The sequence below is a fragment of the Larus michahellis genome, chromosome 1 (assembly GCF_964199755.1).
Source record: "Larus michahellis chromosome 1, bLarMic1.1, whole genome shotgun sequence".
Lineage (NCBI taxonomy): Eukaryota > Metazoa > Chordata > Aves > Charadriiformes > Laridae > Larus > Larus michahellis.
In genome coordinates this window covers 10,777,576-10,799,759 of record NC_133896.1, presented here as the reverse complement: position 1 = coordinate 10,799,759, position 22,184 = coordinate 10,777,576, and the positions used below count along the sequence as shown (strand labels likewise).

At 38.1% G+C, this 22,184-nt stretch overlaps 1 protein-coding gene across 11 annotated transcripts in view; it reads right to left on the bottom strand.

Annotated features, from left to right (window-relative positions):
* Nucleotides 1-22,184, bottom strand: part of PCLO (piccolo presynaptic cytomatrix protein) — a 367,054-nt gene that overhangs the window by 309,657 nt on the left and 35,213 nt on the right. The window lies entirely within an intron of this gene.

Below are 22,184 nucleotides of genomic sequence, written 5' to 3'. Positions count from 1 at the left end.
TGACTAAAATTATTTAGCAATTCATTTTATTCTTAATTCACAGAATGTCATAGATAGCTTTTTTCCATCTTACTATTTTCTCTGCTCCTATATACATACCTATTGCTTATCTTCCTCAATATGTACAAACACCTATTGAAGTACGCTGCCACTTACATCATGTATCAATACTAACTCATACTCATTCTGTTACAAGTATTACAAGTAATTTCACTTGTTATTTTTTTTTCTAGATTTTGTCACATTCTATATAAAAAGAGATTACTGGTTGAAATTATAACAACTCTTTTGCCAGAGGAAAAGGTTTGCCTTCCTCAGCTCAGCACCTAGATACTAAAGAAAAACTAGTATTAAATAAATAAAAGCTAAAAATTGGTTTTACCAATTAGTCTATATTTATTCTACTGTGTATTGTTATGGTTAACATGTATTTCTTTCTAAAGTAATTTTAACTTCAAAAATTTCCATTTCAGATTTTTTTTTTCTCTCCTTTAAAACAAATTGGCCTCTGAAATACAGAGGTCAAAATGAGTAACTATGCCTGCCATCCATTAAAAATAAAATTAACTAATACTTTCAGAAATCTGTCTAAAGATACCTACTGGATGCCGTGCAATGTAGTTCTTCTGCTGGTTGGTAAGTATTCCTATAGTCCTTTCTGGGTGGAGTGACACTCTCCCTAAACTGCGTTCGTACATAATTGTGATGAAGATATTGATTTGATCTTCCTTTTTAAATTTGTTGAGGAATCTTCTCTTAGATTAAGGTCCTAATCTGTTCTTGGTGTTATCATACTCATTGTCAGATACAGAATTAAATAACCTCATTAGTACTTCATACATTGCATAGCAGGAAAAGATACTGATCTGGTTTTGTCTAGATATTTTCCCCTTCCTAGAAACTCATTCTTAAAGAGCCAAACTCACAGCCACAGCAAAGTTACTGTCCTCATAGACAGAACAAGGAGTACACCTCGTTCAGTTTTGTAGAACCAGAACCAGTATCCCTGGATCTGGGACTGGTAAGGAAAGAGAGAAACCCAGAGACTACATAATAGCAACTCCAACAGCCTTTGACATCATGATGAAGTTCATGCTAATTCTTGACTTGACACAAGCAAAACATGCAGCAATCTCTACTACAACCACCCTTTCCAGACCTTCTTGTCTTTATAAACAAGCCATTCATTTCATTGAATTTTACCTATATATAACAATTTTATGCTAATGATATCAATCTGGGCTTTTGATATTTGCCTGATGTGATTTCAAGTTTCTTTTTATCATTCAAATTGAGGCTGATTTACTTATCAAACTACTCGATTCCTTAAAACCAATCTATTAACAAGTGAAATCTAGAAAGTCATTCTGCAATCAAGGTAGCTCTTATCATACCCAGGGAAATCATTCATGCAGTTAGTTTCCAGGACTGAAACTGTTATCGTCATTGCACTGGTTAAGTGCCTAGAGAAATATCCAGACCTAGAGACAGTTTTACTTTCTTTGTTTCCAAATTGTGTTTCTTTGAGTTACAGAAAACAAGCATTTGTAGTACCATTCTCAATTTCTACCTTACTCTTCCACTTAATCTCCTGTTCTGTTTTGTCTTGGGGTTTTTTTTGTGTTTTGTTTTGTTTCGTTTTTTTGTGATTCATCAAAAGCAATAGCAAAAAACTATTGATTCTCAACAACAAGCATAGCCTGATGCACATGTTTTAGTGGTGGGACAGCATTCTACCAAATGTTTGGTAATTTGCAAAACTGACCAAATAGTAAGAGATCTTCCTCTCCCTAGCTCCTTTAATGAATTGTCACACTCTTGCCCAAGTGAATTCTAGTTAAACTAGTGACACCATAGTTCATCATCTTTCCTTTTTGAAATTGCGTTCAGAGAGAGAACTAGTAAAGAACTAAGGTCCCTAGTTCTAGACAGATAAAACACACCAGATTTCAGTTCTGTGTCTTCTTGAATGCTTTATTTATGCAAAAGTTTGTACGGTTTACAGGAAAGATGTATCTCCCTTCACCTTGCTCTGTCTAGTAAGGTCTCTGTCTCCCAGTTAGAGGCTTGAGCTATCAGTGTACTAACATCAGTCCACCACGTTCATACACCAAGGTTCATGGTAGTAAACCCTGTCTCTGTAGGTTTCTGTCTTTTTTCTTGAATGACAGAAGTCACTTGTTAAAACATTCTGTTTTCGAATTCTCAATTACTGATGGAAATTTATTCAACAAACAATGCATGATTTTGGGGAAACCTATAAACTACATCATTAGCCTATCAGGCAGAGTTTGAAAGTTGAGTAGAAAGCACATAACTATTTCCCCAACCCAACTTGTACTACCATTACTGTCATTTCAGTTAAGGAAGAAACACAGTGAGTATATTTTTTGCCATTAACTTGTACAACAATATAGAGATATTTAGTAGGAAATGACAACTTATTTTAACTCCAATAGCAACACTGCTGAAATTGCTCACAACTGCGTCCTCTCAAACAACTCTGCAACAACTACAAAATATATGACACAGCTCCCTTTATCCTCTGTAGGACGTATCATACATTTCTTTAGATAAATTATGAAATTTATACTGGGTCTGATGAACAGTACCAAAAGATGACAACATGTAATAGATCCACAATCTTATTTGTCACAAGTTTATGGAGAAATGTCAGCTCTTTAACATTTTGAGATGTTTTACTTCTCTTTGATGGAACACTACTTATTACCTAATCCCAATCTTATACTAAATATCTCAGCAAATACAAATGCCGTCAAATGTTATCTTATTTCTCAGAGCAAACTGTGCAAAAAGATTAAGCGTAAAGAAAAATGACAAAAGTATGTTTATGGGTAAAAGAACAAGGCATGGCATAAAATAGCTTAGACAGAAAATAATATTTTTATAAAACTGGACTATAATATGTTACTGGGCTCTTACGTCATTAAATATTCATTATTTCTGTACCTTGAGAATTGTTGTATTCCAAAGCATGTAAAATTTCAGTCTGCCAACTACAGTTCTACCTTAAAGTAGATCATCTCACTTTCCTGAACTATTATGCAAGCTCTACTAATGATTTATTTGATAAATGCTTCAAATGAAAAACTGTGACATCTATTTTTTTACTTATTTATCTCTCAGAAGAGCTTCTAGCTCCAGTTGTCTGGTTCAGATAGAGAGAAATCAAGAAGAGCAAAACACAGCCGCATGACACCTTGGCTATTCCCTTGCCAATAAAAATATCTCTATGCAGTAGAAATCACTGTACTCTGCCATTAAAGCCAATAGCAGACAATGTTGCTCAATAATCAGTCAATCCATGGTTGACCATTTAATATCTCACCTGGTTTATAAGTGTCTATGTCATGTTATTAAATGCCAAGTCATAAATGTTACACTTAAGTAATATGTAAGGCCAAAATTTAACTCCCAAAGATTACTATAATCCACTGAGGAATGTTTTCTGAGCTTTGCTTTTTTTTTTTTTGGTAATCCACCATGTCATTACCTAGTTGTAAAAAAAAGGAACATCTAGTAGCTTGTAAGGAATATAAAACTGCACACTTTGTGCTCACTGATACTGCTTTGTTTACTTTTGCAAATACAAAATTTGTATTCAAATGAGATTTGAGATTGCAAAATACCACAATCAAACACCACTTTATTTCCTTCCGAATCATGTTTAGGAAAGGCTGCAAGGCATTGCAGAAGGACTTAAGGTAAAATGAATGGAGAATGCAAAGCAAAACGAAGTTCAGAGCCCATGCAAAGACACCTCTCTTCTCTTTATGTCAAATGAAATGTCATCACCATTGTCATCACCAAAAATTGTAACCCCAAATACCACAACTAGTCAAAAGAGAAAGGACAGTGTTTGCAAGGTGCAAGTGAAGATAACCAAACCACAGATTTTTAAATTTGTTCCAGAATATCCCTGAAGGTAGTGTAGAGTAAAATAAATAACCATTATCAGGTTCCAAATTAATTTAAAAACAGCCAGGAAATAAACATCAAAATTAATAAGGACATCTGAATGATTGATCCCTCGCCACCAGTATGTAGCTAAAATGAGCAAACCCAAAAGGTTGGTAATAAAGCTACTATAAAGCCAAAAATAATGCAGTTTATCATGTTAAACCCAAGGAAGCCCATCACCTGTAATCTCCCCTCAGCTCTCTGGGTTAGTTGGGGAACTAACACCCAAAAATAGTCCAGAAACAGGTGACACACACACAAAAAAAAAATGTTTCAGTGTTTGTAAAGATTCCTATACACAGAACCTTTGAACGGGCTGGGATTGCTTAAAAAGGAGATGAATAATGCTGCATTCACAACTGATACAAAAAGATCAACGAAACAGACCTCGCTCCACAGGCAAAATAAACAGTTGCCCTTGGCAACAGGCAGCCAGGAGCAGCAAAGTGGCTGTGGTCTCCCTGCCTGCAGGGTTTGTGCCATAAACTAGGAAAGTCATGACTAGTGCTGGTGCTCATCTCCTCCTCCTCCTTCCTCTTGCTGCTCCAACACTGGAGGCAGCTCACCAGGGATGTGGCACTGGTCTGCTCTCACTCTTCCCTCCTCTTGTCTTCCCCTGGCCTCCCTTTCTTAAAGAAGTAAAATCTGCTGCCTGCAGCTTACTCTGGAGAAACAAAAAAAAAAAATGCTATGCACTCTAATTTACACTTTCTTTAAAAAGCAAAAATAAACGACCAGCTCATGAAATTCAGAAAAAAAGCCTAGCCCTGGTACAAACACATATCAGTAAATTTCAAAAAGATAATCCAGATAATTCACTAGCAGAACGTAGTACCAAGCTTTAAGAACATTTTTATATGGAAATCATAATCAATGTTTTATTACTGTTCACTTGAAAACAAATGTGCACAGTAAGATATGAACTCTGATAGCTCAGCCACGAGCTCTTCACTAACAGGTGCAATCAAGAAAAGTCATCTGTCCCTAGTGCAGAGGGAGTTCTGCAACAATCATCACAATTTCTTAGACCCTGTTCTGAAATATCTGATAGTAGCCAAGGTGAGCAGGGTTGGGTTTGGTTTGTTAGGTTTTTCCTTTAATCCCTGCTGTACACACAGAAATCATATCGGCCTTTCCCTTTCTGATGCTTCTTATTCCAGAATCCCTCCCACTTCACTGCTTCTACTCATGAGCATTTACACTGGTGCTCTCCCATCTCAGGGTGCCTCAATCTCTTTTACACTCCTGGTCTATCAGAAAAGACTTGGTCGCATGCTGAGCGAGCTACAGAGACCAAAGCCCAGGGTGCCTGATTCACCATGGAGCTGCTCTCCTCAGCCTGCAGCTTTCCAAGGCGGCAGCCAACACCACTGTGCTGGCCAACACAGACAGGAAATAAAACATGGTTAATGCATACACCACAGAAAATGCTTTTGAAGAAGTTAAGTGAGATACCAGTTAAAGATACAGCTAACCAGATTAATTTTGGTGCTCTTCAGCCATAATAATACCAACATTTTCAACCTGCACCAAAACGACCAACCAGAAAAGACTATTAAAAAAATATAGCAAGAATTGGAGGAAAACAAAGAGAAAACCTGATACAGGACATCTAGAGATCTTACAGATCAGCCAACATCAGGCGGTTCATTCACCTGGTTCAGTACAGATATCTCTGTGGAGGTTTTTGAGATGCCCTACAATATCCTCCCTGGCCTCCAGCTGCTGTTTCAGAGAGCACCTGCCTGATCTGCCAGCCTGCATGACTGTCTCGCACAGTTGGGGAGGGACATCTGGCTGAGGCAACTAAATTGAACCCAGAATGCTCATCAGTAAAACAAGTTAACATTATAAAGAAGTCAGTGTTAAGAAATAAAAAAAATAACTTCTCCATTAATAATAATTCTCTAGGGCTTCCTAGTCTGCACTTTCAGAATATATCATAGTTTGAACAGCAGTTTTTTCTGTCCTGAGAAAGCATGCATTAGACCAAAGCCACATCCAGAGTAAGACTACCCTGAATGAAATCAAAGAGAATGAAATAGAAAAGAACAATACAGGAAAAGCTCTTAAACTGGAATAATCAGTACAAGATCCATCACCAAGTGCATAAACAAAGTAGAGAAATAGGAACCCAAACCAGCCACTTCTGCACACACAGATTATTATGTCAAACTGATTGTTTCCATCTCTCTTCCTGACATTTATTTTGTTTATTCAACTAACTGATCTATATGAACTAGCATAACGCTGAAAAATGTCTGGTAAGGGCCACCATTCTTCTTCTGGTGAAAGCTGAGGACGTTTAGCACTTGGTAGGAGAAAGACCCCACGTAGAAGGACAAACCAAGCATAAAACTGCAGATTTGCATGTTCGCTTTTGGTGATTCAAGGAAGAAGAACTGTGCCAAAGCAGCCAAGGTTATTACAAGTCTCAGACCTTTATTCAATCACAAGCAGAGGCCTGCACCCCTCAAGCTGTGCTTAATGACTAAAAATTGTCATGACAAATCCTAACAAGGCTTTAACCCAAGCACTGCATGAGAGTTGAGGGAAATTCTACTAAAACCCACGCTCCAATCTCCAGAAACCAACACAACCCAGGCAAACAAACATTATAATTTTGAATTAATGGTCAACTCTTCGGTTGTCTCCTGCCAATTAAAACAGTCCTGAACTTTTGATATCCCAATTTCATTTCAATTACAGTAAAAAACAGACATATGAGAAAACAGCTAGTAACAAGACGTGCAGACTCTACTGTTGTAGAAGCATACTTTTGGCTGAAGCTGATGAAAGATTTCTTTGCTGCCACAGGGAGGCTTTAGATGCGAACCCAGTTCCTCCAGCCCTAAAACCGTCAAGGTGCAAAACATCTGTACTGCTTTAGGAGCCTGGACCTGCTTCAGACTTGCGGGAAGCTGCCACTAATTCCCATCAGCTGTCCAAAGATTTCTGTTTTCACTTTACTCTGTACTCTTGCCCATTCTGGTTCTGCAGTATTGTGTCAGTGTAAGAGAATTAGTTGGGAGACACGTGTACACACGTGGCAAGAAGACAGAGAGTGGCAAAGCACAAATAATTTGTCAGTCCCAGTTGTATATTGTATGATTATCTGCATATCATCCCTACCACACAGCTGATGAATGTCTCTAGGGGATCACCAGGTTTCTCAAACTCTAGTTACATCCAAGAATTCTTGAAACATTAAACAAAATGAAGGAGGTTCTCAGCATACTGAAGGGCCAGCAGCACTAACAGGCTCTACCCTCAGGCTGTTAAGAATGAGACCAAGAGATGCTTCCAACTACACTACTTTTGCTAGGAACTGAGGCTGCTTCGATGGATCTGACCAAAGACGATAGCTTCTCACAAACACACAGACAGTCACATACACACACTGAAGTTCAAAACATCATTTTGCTCTGTCATCAAAATAGGCTAACAATAGGATTATATAATTTTACTTATGGAAGATTTGTATACTACTACCCATTTGGCCTCAAATGTCTTCCCATTTTATAATCAAAACATTGCACATTGTAGTCCACATGCAACAGAATACTAAGCACATTTATGTTCCTTCCACACGGTTTTTGAGTTATTATAAATGTATAAAAATTAAGACTTTTTTTGGAAGAACATCATCCTCCTCCTTTATGTATATATATACATAAACACACATTAGCCAATCTGCATCTATGCATCTTTTTCTATGGCAAGAACAAAAATCAGTCCCAGGTGGCATTAGTTATTTAAATGCCATTGACAGCTTCATAAGAAATTCATAACTGTGTTCACAGTGAAGGGAGGCTCAGTGCGAGTCAAACAACGCCTGAGTTTTGGACAGTTGCTATAATACATAGCTCTTTTTAATCAGGGATTACTACGTCAGATAGGGAGCTTCTGTAATGCTTTGCCTCAAGGAAAATAAGGCAGATTGTTTTCTACTATGAAAGGACAAATCTAATGAAAGACTTTATAACCTGACCTTAAAGAAACACACAAAAATGGAGTACAATAATACTGAAGTTCACTTGGTGCATACTTTCATGAATCAATTAAAATCACTAGTTGCACAACATTAAAATAGATTTCCATGGTATTGTGCAAAAGGAAGAAAAATTTCCCCATCCCCACAATTCCAGTGGATCAGTTGTGTTGGAAAAGAAGCAAAAATAACACAATGTAAAACATTATAAAATTAACACAACCACACTGCATACCTATAAGAAAAATATCAAGATAAATAAATCTAGAATTGTCAAGTATAAATATAAAAATTAGTGTTAAGTGCACCTCTAACTCACACAAGGTTGCTATCTATAATTCATTAATGCAAAGAACTTTTACACCTATATTCTTCAAGCTTGTAGTAAAGTGAGCATTACTTATCGCACAATGCTATTAGAGGTTATGTATAACCTCAGTTCAGGAAAACAGCCTATGGAAAATACGTCTAGATGCATTTTATGAATAAAAGCAACTACAGGTCCAGCTAAAAAATAAATTGAAGCTTTAGATGTCCAAGCCTACAATCTTCATGCATTTTGCAGGAGCAACACACAATGCTTCAGATACTGAGTCTTTCTGCCCTGAATGATTTCTAGGAGAATGCATTTAATCTAGCAATGGTGAGATACTGCTGTTAGTACCAAGTAAGAAAAGACAGACAGCACTTACTGTGTTCTGAGTTGGAGACAAAAGGGAACAGATAGGAGAATGGGCACTTTCCCAGAGCCTAGGCAGGCTCAAAAAAGTTTTATTTCCACACATAAGACCCATACATTTGGATAATATAAAGGGAAATTCATCCCAGAGCCACTTCTTTGACATTCCCAACATCATAGAAAACCTCAAGACTGGGATCAAATGTAGGGGGAGGAAATAGATAGAGCTGGGATATGAAGAAGGACCAGGTATCTCATCATCACTTCTACTGAGCTGCAAGAAGTCACAGTGATACAGGAACTGTGAAATATAAGGAAGAGGCACTGACTGTGCACAGACAGCTCTCAGTGATGCTGGCTTAGTTCATCTGCCTGCTGTCACAGTAGAAACCACTGGGAATAGATTTCAATATCACAAAGCATATGATGAGATAGGAGAAAAAGCAAGAGGAAAAGCACTGATGTGGAACTTCAGGGCATCTTTGTTTTGCTTTACTCTTTCCTCAATTCAAACCAAAATGGGTTTAACACTTTTAAGTCTGTCTGTGACCTATTCCCATGTTGATAAATTATAATTATCACTGAAACAGCTGGATACAGCAGTAAGAACAGGTGGAGAATTTACCCATCTGCTACACATTAATAACTATAAATAAGATTTAAGTTTAAGTCCATATGACTTTTTTAGGATAATGTACAAAATGCTGTATAAAGGTTGGCAGCAGCAGCAATAACTAGCCTTCCCTACACATACCCAGAAGAATGCAATTTGGTACTGATTCACAGAGACAGACAGCACAGAAAAATTCAGGAAGAGAAAGAATTGAGGTGTTATCAGATTTAAAAATAAGACCAGTGAAAGGGTGAAAAGAAGTGGAAATGTTTGAGAGTAGACAAAAATAGAGTTAAACAAACTGGGGGAAAGTATAGGAAACTATTTTTAAGGTGTTATTAGCACTTGCTAAGTTTGAAGTGAGAATAAAGCAAAAATTAAACATCCCAAAATAAAAGCTCACATTGAATAATTCATGGAAAGGTTACTTTTCTGAGAGAAGTGGCATCTTCGTGTTTTTCTAGATCCTTGATTTAATATAAGTAAGATTGTGGTCAATATGTTTCAGATGATTAAAGCAAAGAGGGGAAGGCAGGGAACCAAACAACCACAGGACCCTCAGCCATCTGTGAAATTCCCGTGAACCAAACTGTTTCCCTGTGTACAATGACAGCTACACTAACAGTCCACTTGTCAGAACTTCATCTGCATGGAAAACACACAAAATGTATTTAGAGGTGTGCAGTTCTCTCTAAATACAAGTCTCGCTTCACTTTCACAATTATCTAATCAGTAATGAAGCTGCATTGGCATAAGGCTAAACTGAAATGAGGATTAGTCACTGTAACTATTCTGAAGCATCTGTCAAGGATATAATTTCATAGTGGTTTTCTTGGACGAATACTACACTTGCCACATTGGCCAACAAGATGGATGAATTTAAAGACTGCAGTTTCATTACAATTCAGTTGCAATGAAAGAGACCATTTTTACAACTGCACTGGTAAAACTGGGTATAAATTGTCATTGTCCCATCCTACCACACCTCAGGAATATCACAAACGAAAAGATTTTTTTTGGTAAAGGTTGTTTGGTAATCTGAATACAAACTCCATTCCTAGAGCCCAGGCATACGACCAAAGGCACATGCGGTTGATGCAGTTTGGGAGCCTCCTCAGAAAACAAAAGAAACAGCAGGGTGAAAAAAAGTATCCACTCCCACACAGCTTTCCTGGAGTTAAGACACACTGGCAGAGTAGCAAGTAGGGAAGAAACTACTAATACTACACCTGACCAGTCCTTGACATACTTAGTTTAGCCCCATTCACATACACAAATGAAAGCAAGTGTGTGTATGAAAGAATATTCCTGTAAAGTGCCAATGACTATAACTGAAAGAAGTAGCAAATTAAAACATGCATAAAAAACCTTGGGAAAATGCTAGCATGAAACCAAGATCTGACAGTATGTAACAGTAGGCACAAGAAATGAGATATAATGCACTGAATATATTCCATGCTGGAATATAGTGCTGTGACAGACATAGCACAGCCGGAGCAGAGGATGAGTTATTCAGACAAGTTTCTTCTGAGACTGTCTTTTGTTTTGTTGCTGATGCATAAGTTAAAACTCCTTAGCTGGATATATAAATTGGCAACCAAAACCAATAGTATAACACACAGAAATAAGTTTTAAAGTAGGTAAGTGATTATCAAAACCTCAGTTTATACATTAACATAAATGAAACTAGACAAACGGGAACAGATGTTGTCTTGGGGCGATTATTTACTATTGCTAAATGCATAAAAGTGCAACAAATACAGCTATTAGCATAGGAATGCCTTCATCCAGCTGTAATCTCAACATTCACTGAATTAAAAGAGAAAGCAACAAACCTAAAGATATCTTTTCCTTCTCCGCATTAGAAAAACATAACATACACCATGAAGACAGAAGTCTAGAGAAAGAGACCTTTGTAACGTGTACACATTCCCATAAAAACAGAACAGAAGTAGTGCCAGCCACAAAGCTTACCTCTAGCTCTACATGTGAACTTTAACAGAGGCAGGCAGCTTCAGATCTAGTGATCCGGCTAAAGACCATCCCCACAAGTCATTCAGTTCATTTGATCTTAACACCCGGAGTTGCAAAATTCCTTCTTCTGCAACCTGGTCTGGTCATATTTTGTGGAAAAATAGGCAAAGACCTTTTTGGCAGTGCAACCTCTGGAAGAGCTAAATATTAAGATATGTTTTTTTCCCCAAGTCATCCTTCATTTGCTGACTCAAGAAAAATCAGTTCTGTTTTCTGAGATGTGTTAGTTAATATGGTACCAGGATGAGTGCTACACACCACGTTGAAAACAGTCAGCAATTGGCCGCAGAAACCTTGAGTGCTGTTTTTCAGAGTTAACACTGTTTCATTTTGAAGCTAGACTAAATTGTAGCCATAATAGATTTTCAATGAGAAAAATTTTTCTTTGACTGTGTGATGATTAGATGGTAAAAGAATGGAAGTAAATGAAGACTTTGCCTACTTTTCATGGAAAAAAAAAAACAGTGTCATCAATCAAAATTTGGTCGCATATGAATCTCTGGAACAGTAAAAGAGAGTGTGCCTTGCTCATGAATCTAACAGTCTTTGCTCCACAGGTGAAGGCACTTTTCTGCTCTTTGCTCAGCCATGTGTCAGAAGAAATTTAAACTACCTGAGAGCTCATCTTCAATTACACTGTTCACAGGCAGAAGAAATCACTTTTTTCGATTAGTCTTAGTGTTTAGTGTTTAACACAAACTGTACAGTCTTACCCAAACTGAGACAATCTCTATTTATTACACACACTGCATCTATTTTTTTCTTGATTTCCATAGCCTTTCTGATAATGGAAAATTATCAGAATTTTTGATGCTATGCAATGGAAAAATGGTGTATTATCACCAATTCTCAGTACTTTGTTGCAGTAACTAGATGTGCTCAGTCTTGCACCTTTTCTGATTGTCTAAAATTAGCTACTTTCAGTTTGAAATCAGAATTGTTTACCCCTGAGTGCTGTATGCTATGAAAATATGTTCATTGGGTACTCAAAGAATCTTACAAAAGCTGATCTTAATTTTTTCCTCATCAAAATAGATTTAAAATCTATTTTTCTCTCTTTCTAGAGGTTGTCTGTTTATTTACATATAAAGTAATGGTTACAGCTCCTTGGGTGCCCTTCCAACATACCACTATGTTTTTGAACCACCGTCACAAAAGCATATGTTTTATACATAAAAAAAGAATAAATTGTCAAATACCTCTTGGCCTTTAAGTCCCGCACCATAGCATTACAGGATACCAGCATTCTTGTTCATCCAGGATTAATATGCCCACTACTTCATATCCCGTGGTGTGTGCTAGAATTTGTGTTTACAGCACAGTCAAAGATTAACTATCTAAACTCCTCTTTTTATTTTAACCATAAAATCCCACTTTTCCTTTGCCAGCAGTCTATTATACAACATCTCTTTCTAATGAAGAAACATTATAATTTCCTACAACAGAAATAAACAAACAAAACCAGATTTGCATATTCATTTTAGATAAACACACATAATGAAATGCTAAAATGAACCTTTCTGAAAATATACAGACCTCTTAGCTCTGCAAAATGTAGGTAGTAATCTCACAAGGACAGAATTCCTAATGATTTTTGATGATTTACATTCATAGTTGGGTCAGAGCAGGATGTATGGAGACAAGAAAAAGTCTTTTCCCTATAGAGCTCAATGCAAATTGGACGGCAAACATTCTGTATGCTGACATACAAGCAGATGGAGACTTTCCAGAGTTTAATAATTCCCATTTTAAAAGTTGTTGTCATCATTTATATTTCAGTAGCATTTAAAATCCATGGCTAGGATTGCGCTGAGCAAAACGGAAAGCAAACAGAGCTGGCAAACCAAACAGTCAAGTCAATGACTGGAAAGGGAAATGCAAAACATTGCCCATGGATGGTCAGTTTTAGAGTAAGAGCTCTGAATATCCAGTTCAAGTCCACGTACAGCAAGGGTTATGAGTTATTACGGGCGCAGATAGCCCCTTGGATGAAAAAGATGGCTTGCTTTCAGAAATGACTGTAAAGCTGAATTCCACTCTCGGGTATACTGGTGCACATGAGGGAAATTCTACTGTGTCAGTAAAGATACTTCAGATTATACAGATCTAAATGAGAGCAGGTGATGGGCTGTAATCTGCTGCCTGGTTTATAACAGCTCAGAGGTTCACACAGAAATGTTATATATACCTTTACTATAAAAACATCTAATAACCATCCTCTTGAATAAAGAAAAATCAGCTGATAACATTAATCCCAACAACACATAGTGAAGGACTGCAATGAACCAACCTGCCATCTGGTATAAACGTGACAAACAGGAAAAATGTCCGAGTGGACACAGATTTGTGCCTACCTTCTCATGCCTACTGGCTAACTTTTCCGTGTCTGGTAGTCATATGTATTCAGGGTGATCTTACCTTTTATAAATGAAAGATGGACAACAGTTGTCAAGGGAATTTGCAATTCTAAGTCTGTGACCAGGATTACTGGGAAATATGCCTTTAGCTCCCATCCTTCTCCCAAAACAGCTGAGCTGTAGCAGAAAAGTGGCTTTACGGTGCTCCACAGTGTCCAGGTGCAGGGGAAGGCACTCAGCTTTTGAGCCTCATCAAACATTTCCTTCCTAGTCTGAGTCAATAGCTTCAGCCAGGTGGAGCTGGGCCCGTCACAGTCTACTGCTGAAAGACTGGACGTCACTGCTTCTGGCTATTATCCACAATTGAACCCGCAAGATTGATTCTAATCTAGGATTCAAATCTCAACATAAATATATGTATTCAATACATATAGAAATAACATCTATTCAAACTATACCTACAGACCAATAATACATAGAACCTTTCTTTCTCAGCTTACACAACAATTAAATCTCCACTGTCAAGGTATTCAGGTTTTTAAAAAAATTCTTTTTTTTTTTTTTTTCCCCCTACAATTGAGCTATGGGGTTGAATATTACAGAGTCTTTCTTTGGCTTGTCAAGATAATTTTGTGTTTACCACATTAAAACTGGCTCTTGCTCAACATTGGTTTAACCTAGTCTTTTTTCCTCGCTATGCTATGTCATCATCTATTAGAGATAATGAAAGAACAAATACAAATAAGAAGTTATTTAAAATAGTAATGTATAGTAATGTCTCTTTCAGGCAACCTCAGAACATCTGTCAGAATTTCAATCAGATATTATAATAGAAAAATAAGTATTGCTATGAGTAATCGTAAACACAGTAACTCACACTAACTATATTTTCACTGTTGAAGGACAAACTCTTTCCTATGGTAAACCAACCTGATCTCATACCAATGATACAATTTGATGTGTTGATATGCGGAGTCTGACAATTTCTACATAAAATAAAGTTGAAGAGGAATATATTTTTATTAAATGTGACAGATACAATGGTGTCAAGTAGCTCAGTGCAGAAAAACAAGACATTATCATAAAGTTTAGATGGACAACTGCATTAACATTCAAGTAAATTCGACTCACAGAGGCAATAGCTTTCTCATCTCTGGGGAACTGAAATGGTTTCTTATGGCTATCAGAAATATAAACTGCTGTAACAGGCTCAGCCTATGCCTGGACTAGGAGACTGTCAAAAAAGGTTGACATTAGTATATGCTACTTCAAAACCCAAACAGCACTGTAAAGTGCATATTTCTATATATCTTTGCACTTGCTAGCTTTCTTCCAAAATGCTCCTACATATTTGCAAATATAGTAATTTGCATGTACTGTTTGCAATATGATCTATGGCATTAGAGTAACCAGCTACGTACATGGGACAGGATGCCTGGATCTCTGAACGCTACTTCTACTCAAAAGTTAGCAGTCTAATTAGACAGGCTACAAAGGAGGAATTAAGAAATACTGCACAGCCATGTGTCTAGGAAAAGCAAAGTTTAACTAGGATTGAAACTGGCAAGGGACATCAAGGGCAACAAGAACAGCTTCTACACTAAATAAGCAAGAAAAAGTCTGGACAAGAAAAATATGGGCCCACTGCTAAACATGGTGGATGTAGCATGCCCTGGCTACAGCATCTTGGGCTGCTTTAAAAGCACCATAGCCAGTAGATCAAAGTGAGTACTTTCACCCAGTACTCATTAGACTATATCTAGCACACTGCATTCAGTACTGTGCCCCCAGAACAAGAAAAACAGTGACAAACTGCAGCAACTTCAGTAAAAGAATGTAAGCACTGATGAATTATTTTATAGGCAATCAGGAGAATTTTCAGTATCAGTAGCCCTTGTCCTTAGGGAGATTTCAACTTCCCAGACAGGCATCAGCTGGGGATATCATACTGCTGTGATGAGCAGGTCTTGGAAATTCTTGAAGTTTGTAGGAGATAACTTGTTGTTACAGGCACTCAGTAAGCCAACTAGGAAAGATGCTCTCCCTAAGACTTGCCATTTGTGAATAGAGAAGGACTCGTTGGGGATGCGATGATAGGTGGCTGTCTCGGCCACAGTGATCATGAAATAATTGAGTTTAAAATTTTCAGTGTAATGAGAAAAAAGGACAGCAGAGTTGCTACCGTGGAGTTCAGGAGACCAAACTTTAAGCTATTTAGGGAGCTATTTAGCAGAGTACCCTGGGAATCTGCTTTTGAGGGCTTAGGAGTCCACAAGTGCTGGTCAGTCTTTAAAAACCACCTTTTAGAAGCACAGGAGCAAGCAATTCCCCTGTGTGATAAGTCAAGGAAGCGGGGCAGAAGACCAGCTTGGCTGAACAGTGAACTCCTTGTGGAGCTCAAGAGGAAAAAGAAATTGTATGACCTCTGGAAGCGAGGTCAAACTTCACAGGAAGATTACAGAGCTGTGGTTTGTATATGCAAGGAGAAGACAAAAAAGGCCAAAGCTCAGTCAGAGTTGAAACAGGCCAGTGCTGTTTCAGATAACCAGAAGGGCTTTTTAAAGTATGTTAATAGCAAGAGAAGGTCTAAAGAAAACATTGGACAGATACTTGTTGAAGATAGTCATTTGACTAACAGGGATGCAGAAAAAGCAAAGGCATTCATTGAATTTTTTACCTCAGTCTTTAATAGTATTGATAGACCTTGGGCTGCCCACTCCCCTGAGTCTGAGGACCACAAGTGTGGGGACAGTGACTTTCCATTTGTGGACACTGAAACTGTAAGGGACCAGCTGAATGTTTACAAGTCCATGGGGCCTGATGGGATGCATCCCAGAGTATTGAAGGAGCTAGTGCATGTTATGGCAGGACCCCACTCGATCATCTATCAAAGGCCTTAGGAGTCTTTGGAGGTCCCTGCTAACTGGAAGCAGCCAACGTTATTCCAATCTACAAAAAGGGTGTGCGGGAAGACCCAGAGAACTACAGACCCATTAGTTTAACATCAGTTCCTGGAAAAATTATGGAGAAGATCATACTGAGTACTATTGAAAGGTATTTAAAGAATAATGCAATCATCAAGCAAAGTCAACGTGGGTTCACAACTGACCAATTTGATATCCTTCTATGATAAGGTTACCTGCCTGGAGGATGAAGAGAAGCCAGTGTATGTAGTTTTTTTCTAGATTTTAGTAAGACTTTTGATAGTGTTGCTTACACCATCCTTCTGGACAAGTTGTCCAACTGTGGGATAAGCGGGTTCACAGTGCGCTGGGTGAAGAATTGGCTGAAGGGCAGAGCTCAAAGGATTGTAGTGAATGTGGCTACATCTGGCTGGCAATCGGTCACCACCGGTGTTCCTCAGGGTGCAATTCTAGGGCCAGTTCTGTTCAGTACATTTATTAGCAATCTGGATTCAGGAGTTGAGTGCACCATTAGCAGGTTTGCTGATGATACCAAACTGTAAGGTGCAGTTGACTCTCTTGATGGACAAGAGGTCTTGCAGAGGGATATAGACAGGTTGGAGTATTGGGCTATGATTAATGAGATGAAATTTAACAAGTCCAAATACCATATTCTGCACCTAGGACAGAGTGGTGCTAGGCACAAGTATAAACTGAGAGAGGAGTGACCCTGGTATCTAGTGACAGAACACATGGGAATGGTTCAAAGCTGCATCAGGGGAGCTTTAGACTGGACATTAGGAATCATTTCTTTACTGAGAGAGTGTCCAAACACTGAAACAGGCTTCCTAGAGAGGTGATTGATGCCCCAAGCCTGTCAGTGTTTAAGAGACATTTGGACAGTGCCCTTAATAACATGCTTTAACTTGGTCAGCCCTGAATTGGTCAGGCAGTTGGAGTAGATAATCGTTGTAGGTCCCTTCCAACTGAAACAGATCATTCTAAAAAGGTAACCAAGATGGTTAGAGGATAGAGCAACTTCCTTGTGAGAAGAAGATGAGGGAAAGATGCTCATTCACCCTGGAGAAGACTACCTCAGGGAACCCTAACAGAAGCCTAACAGTACGTATGAGGAGGTCATCAAGAAGACACAGCCAGGCACTTCAGAGTGGTGCCTAGTGGGAGGACAAGATATCACAGATATAAATTTAAACTGAGCATGAGGAAAAACTTTTTTCACCATGAGGACTTTCAAGCATTGGAACAGGTTGCCCACACACATTATGCGGTCTCCATTTTTGCAGGCTTTTAGGACTAGATGGGATAAAGTCCTGAGCAACCTGACCTGGTCCACTGACCCTGCTTTGAACAGGAGGTTGGACTAGATAACCTACTGATGTCCTTTCTAACCTCAATCATTCTGTGTCTGCAATTTAAACATCTGCATTTGAGCTAGTTGTCTAAGATCCCATTATAGTCAGTGGAGATCTAGTTAATACCATCAATGGAGTTTAGTCAATAATTCATACAACCAAATGTAGCTGTATCACATCACTTCATTAACTATATTGATTAGCTCACTGTTGAGTAAAGTTAACCTTCATGAACTTGACCAGCTGCAGCTGTTCACATCAAATACACACAGTCATATGAGCTCCGTACATTATGTTTAAAATACCAGTTTCCAAACACAACTTTTTCCACTCTAGAAAAAAAAACAAATTCTTTGAAGTGTCAGAACCCTGAAAGTACACACTTTATTTCATCAGAAAAAGTCCAGCCACCTGTAAGAATTATTTTTGGTATGGATTTACTTAGACGAATAAAGGAGCTAAAGTTCTGCCATTAGCAAAGCCTATTACTATGTATGCATTAAGCGTCACATGACAACAAGATCAGATCAAAGAGCAGGCTCCCATCCCTTTTGCCCCATCTTGATGTGTCCAACTATCAGTGATACTAGCTGGAAGTGTCAGAGCCCTGACTACACCAACAGGCTCCGCTTGCCTTGCCCAGTTTTGAAACATCTTTGTAAACCTTCTCTTCCCCTGCCCACAGGTTTAGGTACTTGGGTTAAAGGTCTGCTCTGATACAGCATAGCTGTGTAGCCCTGGATGAGATTTCTACAAAAAGAGCTAAGCTCTACAAAAAGAGCTATGCTGTGAGAAGTTCCAGATGAGACTTCTAAGCATGTAGCCTCCGCCCATTGGCTTTGATGCTGCACTGAAGCCCCTGCCCTGCTGTAGATACACTGTGCTTTGGTTGTACCTGGTTGATGTTGATCCTGCATTGCTGACTTGACTTCTTGGCTCAACCTCAAATCTGCCTTATAACTACAGGCTTCTTTGGCAACCACCAACCAGACTGTTAGCTGAGCTTTGTTACTGTCACCAAACCTGCTCTGCCTGTCCTGTTCAGGTACTGTGGGACTGCACCCCTCATCAATGAGGTCACTGTCTTGCTGTCACCCTCAGCTCCCTTGTTGAGGAGCCCAGTCATGTTGACTGCTGACAGCAACTGACAGCAAAGGATTCAGTAGCATCTCCACTAATACAAACAGAAGCATAAATAATAAATGTATATTAGGACTGACTCAGACTCTTGGACATCTTGTTGATCTATTCAGATGTAGCAATCCACAGAGCCATAGGTCAAGTGCTACTTCAAAATTTATGCTTTCAGAATGCTCTTTAATAGTACTATTGCTTCAAGATGCCATTCCTCCAAATTCTTTTTTTTTTCTTCTCCTTGCAAAAATATGCATAGACTAAAAACATTTTTAATGCATTTGCTTATAAGAAACATGCTGTGATGTCTTCAAATAGAACTCTCTGTCCCCCCAAATAAAGTAAAAATCTAATCTCACATTTAGGAAAGTTTGAGACAAGATCCAAAGTGTATTGAGCAATCATCAAAAAGTTCCTATGATATACTTTCTTTTCTCACTTTAGCAATTATCGGTATGTGACTAAAGTTTCTAATCATAAACAAATTATATATTATCAAAAGTTCTCCATTTATGCACTAAATCATTGCACATAGAAACAGAGCAGTACCATGAAAAACCAGCATGCATCACTTCAAGTGATTGTACCACATTAGTCATCTTCCTAAAAGATTTCATTCATCATAATGGTCTTTACTCGGGAAGAATGAAATGTGTCACCTACATTCCTAGTAAGATTTCTCTTTCTTTTTGAATAGCTCAATCAAGTGGACTGAGCTCCTTATAGGGTAAGTCACTCCTTCAAAGGAGTGAAACATAGCAGCAACCTACCCAAAAGTAGAAGGCTGAAGTAGACCAGATTACTCATAAGAAAGTTTATTACTTGCAAGACTAAGGCTTGAACTGTTAGTTCCAACATTTCCTGAAAATTGTTGCAAATTTGGAAATGTAACATTCACTGTCGTACCTTTGTTCTACTGTTGTACCTTTGACTATATCTGGAAATAACTACTAACAAGAGCCAAAGTTTCTCACTTACCTAATCAGTTTAGAGGATGAAGCTCTGAAATCCTAAATGCCACTATGAAAGTGCATCCCTAGAGACAGAATGCAAGCACTTAAATCAGTATCTGAGTTTGGCTTCTGTTAGTTCTCAAGGCTGACTTGTTTCAGTCAAATCCTGTCAGACAATACTATCTACAAAAGACAAGAAACTTATTTCTGTCCATTTCAACAGTCGCTACATGATGCTGATTGACCAATGATAGTCTCTCTGAAATCAGTCATTTCCAGCAGCTCCTGAGAAGTAAATCAAGGAAAATGACATTTATATTACCTATTTGATTAATTTTGAGACTCCCTTCTTCTAAAAGACATTACCGAGACTTTCAAAATTTACTTCAGCTGCCTCAAATAGACATGAGGAATACATTTTTAAGAGCCTGAGGTGCTTCAGCTGCATGACAAAAGTAAGATATATTCTTTCTGATAGTGATGTCTACAAATGTCTTGCTCTTTTGCCACAGTTCAGCTGACTAACAGAATTTATCTTATAGTGTTTTGCAATCACCCTTTTTTTACTGGTTTAGAGCTTTAATGTCTTCAAAAGGGGCTTAGATCAGCAGAAGTCAGCAATAGAAATTCCTGATCCATCAGAATTAGGTGAAGAAAATACATGACACTTGAGGTCGAAGAAATCTAATCCACTATCACTCTTAATTAGGTAACACCATCCTACTTATTTTTACTAATAATCCGTTTATGGAAGTTCTATCACTTATAGTCATACAAGGAATCTCCACAATCAACCATATTACTCATATTACACTCTCAAATGTCTTGCCAAACCAAAATTCTCCCTAACTCCTTCCCATATCTTACCTTCCAAGTTTCTTCAACAGACTTGATGGGACTGTGCTGACAGGTAGCCTGTCAGAGGAGTAGATGCTGTGGGACTCCTGAATAGGCAAAGTGCATCACCTTCTCATGGGCCAACAACTGAAGAAATTACTTGCTCTCTGCTTTCCCTTTCCTTTCTTACATGTCTCATAATAACTTAAATACATCTGCCTAGTTTAGAAGCTGTTGAAGCCATGACTGCTCCACCTGTAATGAAGACTGATGGCCACTGTGTAAGTTAAGGAAAGACTGTTTTCCTGGTGAGCACCCTCCGTATAGCACTTACAGACTGACATTTCCCTTTTAGTAGCTTCTTGTGGGAAGGAGGGGTTTTAAAAACTGGATAGGGTGAGGAAAGACTGTCCTCAAGAACTGATTGCAGGAACTCCGTAACCTTTAAATTCCATGCAACCCAAGGAAAAAGCCTGATAATTGAACTGATCAATTTGAGACTGATTATTGACATCCAATCCTGTGACTGACAATCTGTATGCTTTTCTATCTTTATAGGTCATGCATAATTCAAACATACACTGCTTCCACTTTCCTCAATTGAAATTATGTTAGAGTGCTCATTTGGGATCTAAATCAAAACCTTATATCAATGGACCTCCTCTATTCTTTCCTTCTATGCACTGCAAGGTCTTATTTGATTTCATTCTGCTTATATAGATATATAGATATCAAGTCTTCAACATTAAGCATCCAAGCATTGAACAGATCAGACTCCTCACCTTTTTGACTGAAAAAGGAAACAATTTCACCAAAACTAAAAAGAACTACCAATAAGGTAAGGTAACAACTTAGAGTCTTCAAAACGTACATATAAATGTTTTAATAAATAATTTGCAATGAACCTCTGCATCCCCTACATTTACCCCATCAAATAGAAGAGTCTGCAATGAATTCTAACCACCATAAAATCCAACCTTTAAAAGAGAATATGCAAAACCACACACCATCTGCAGTTACATAAGGAAGTGATATACAGTATGAATCTACGCATTTGGATCTCTGTATACCTCCGTTATTTTTTATGATGCTAAGAACAGATAGCATAGAGACTGAAGCCCCGAACTAAACCATGACACAAATAACTTAAGAGCTCTTCTTTTTAATACTTTCACAGAAATAATCCCATCTACCATATTCTACCATGCTCAAGCACTGGCCTTAGGTTTGGTACATTCAGGAGACAAAAAGAATATAACTGCAAGGAAATATACTTACGTTAACAACTGATCTTATTATTTTTTATTACACCAACTTGCAAATAATCAT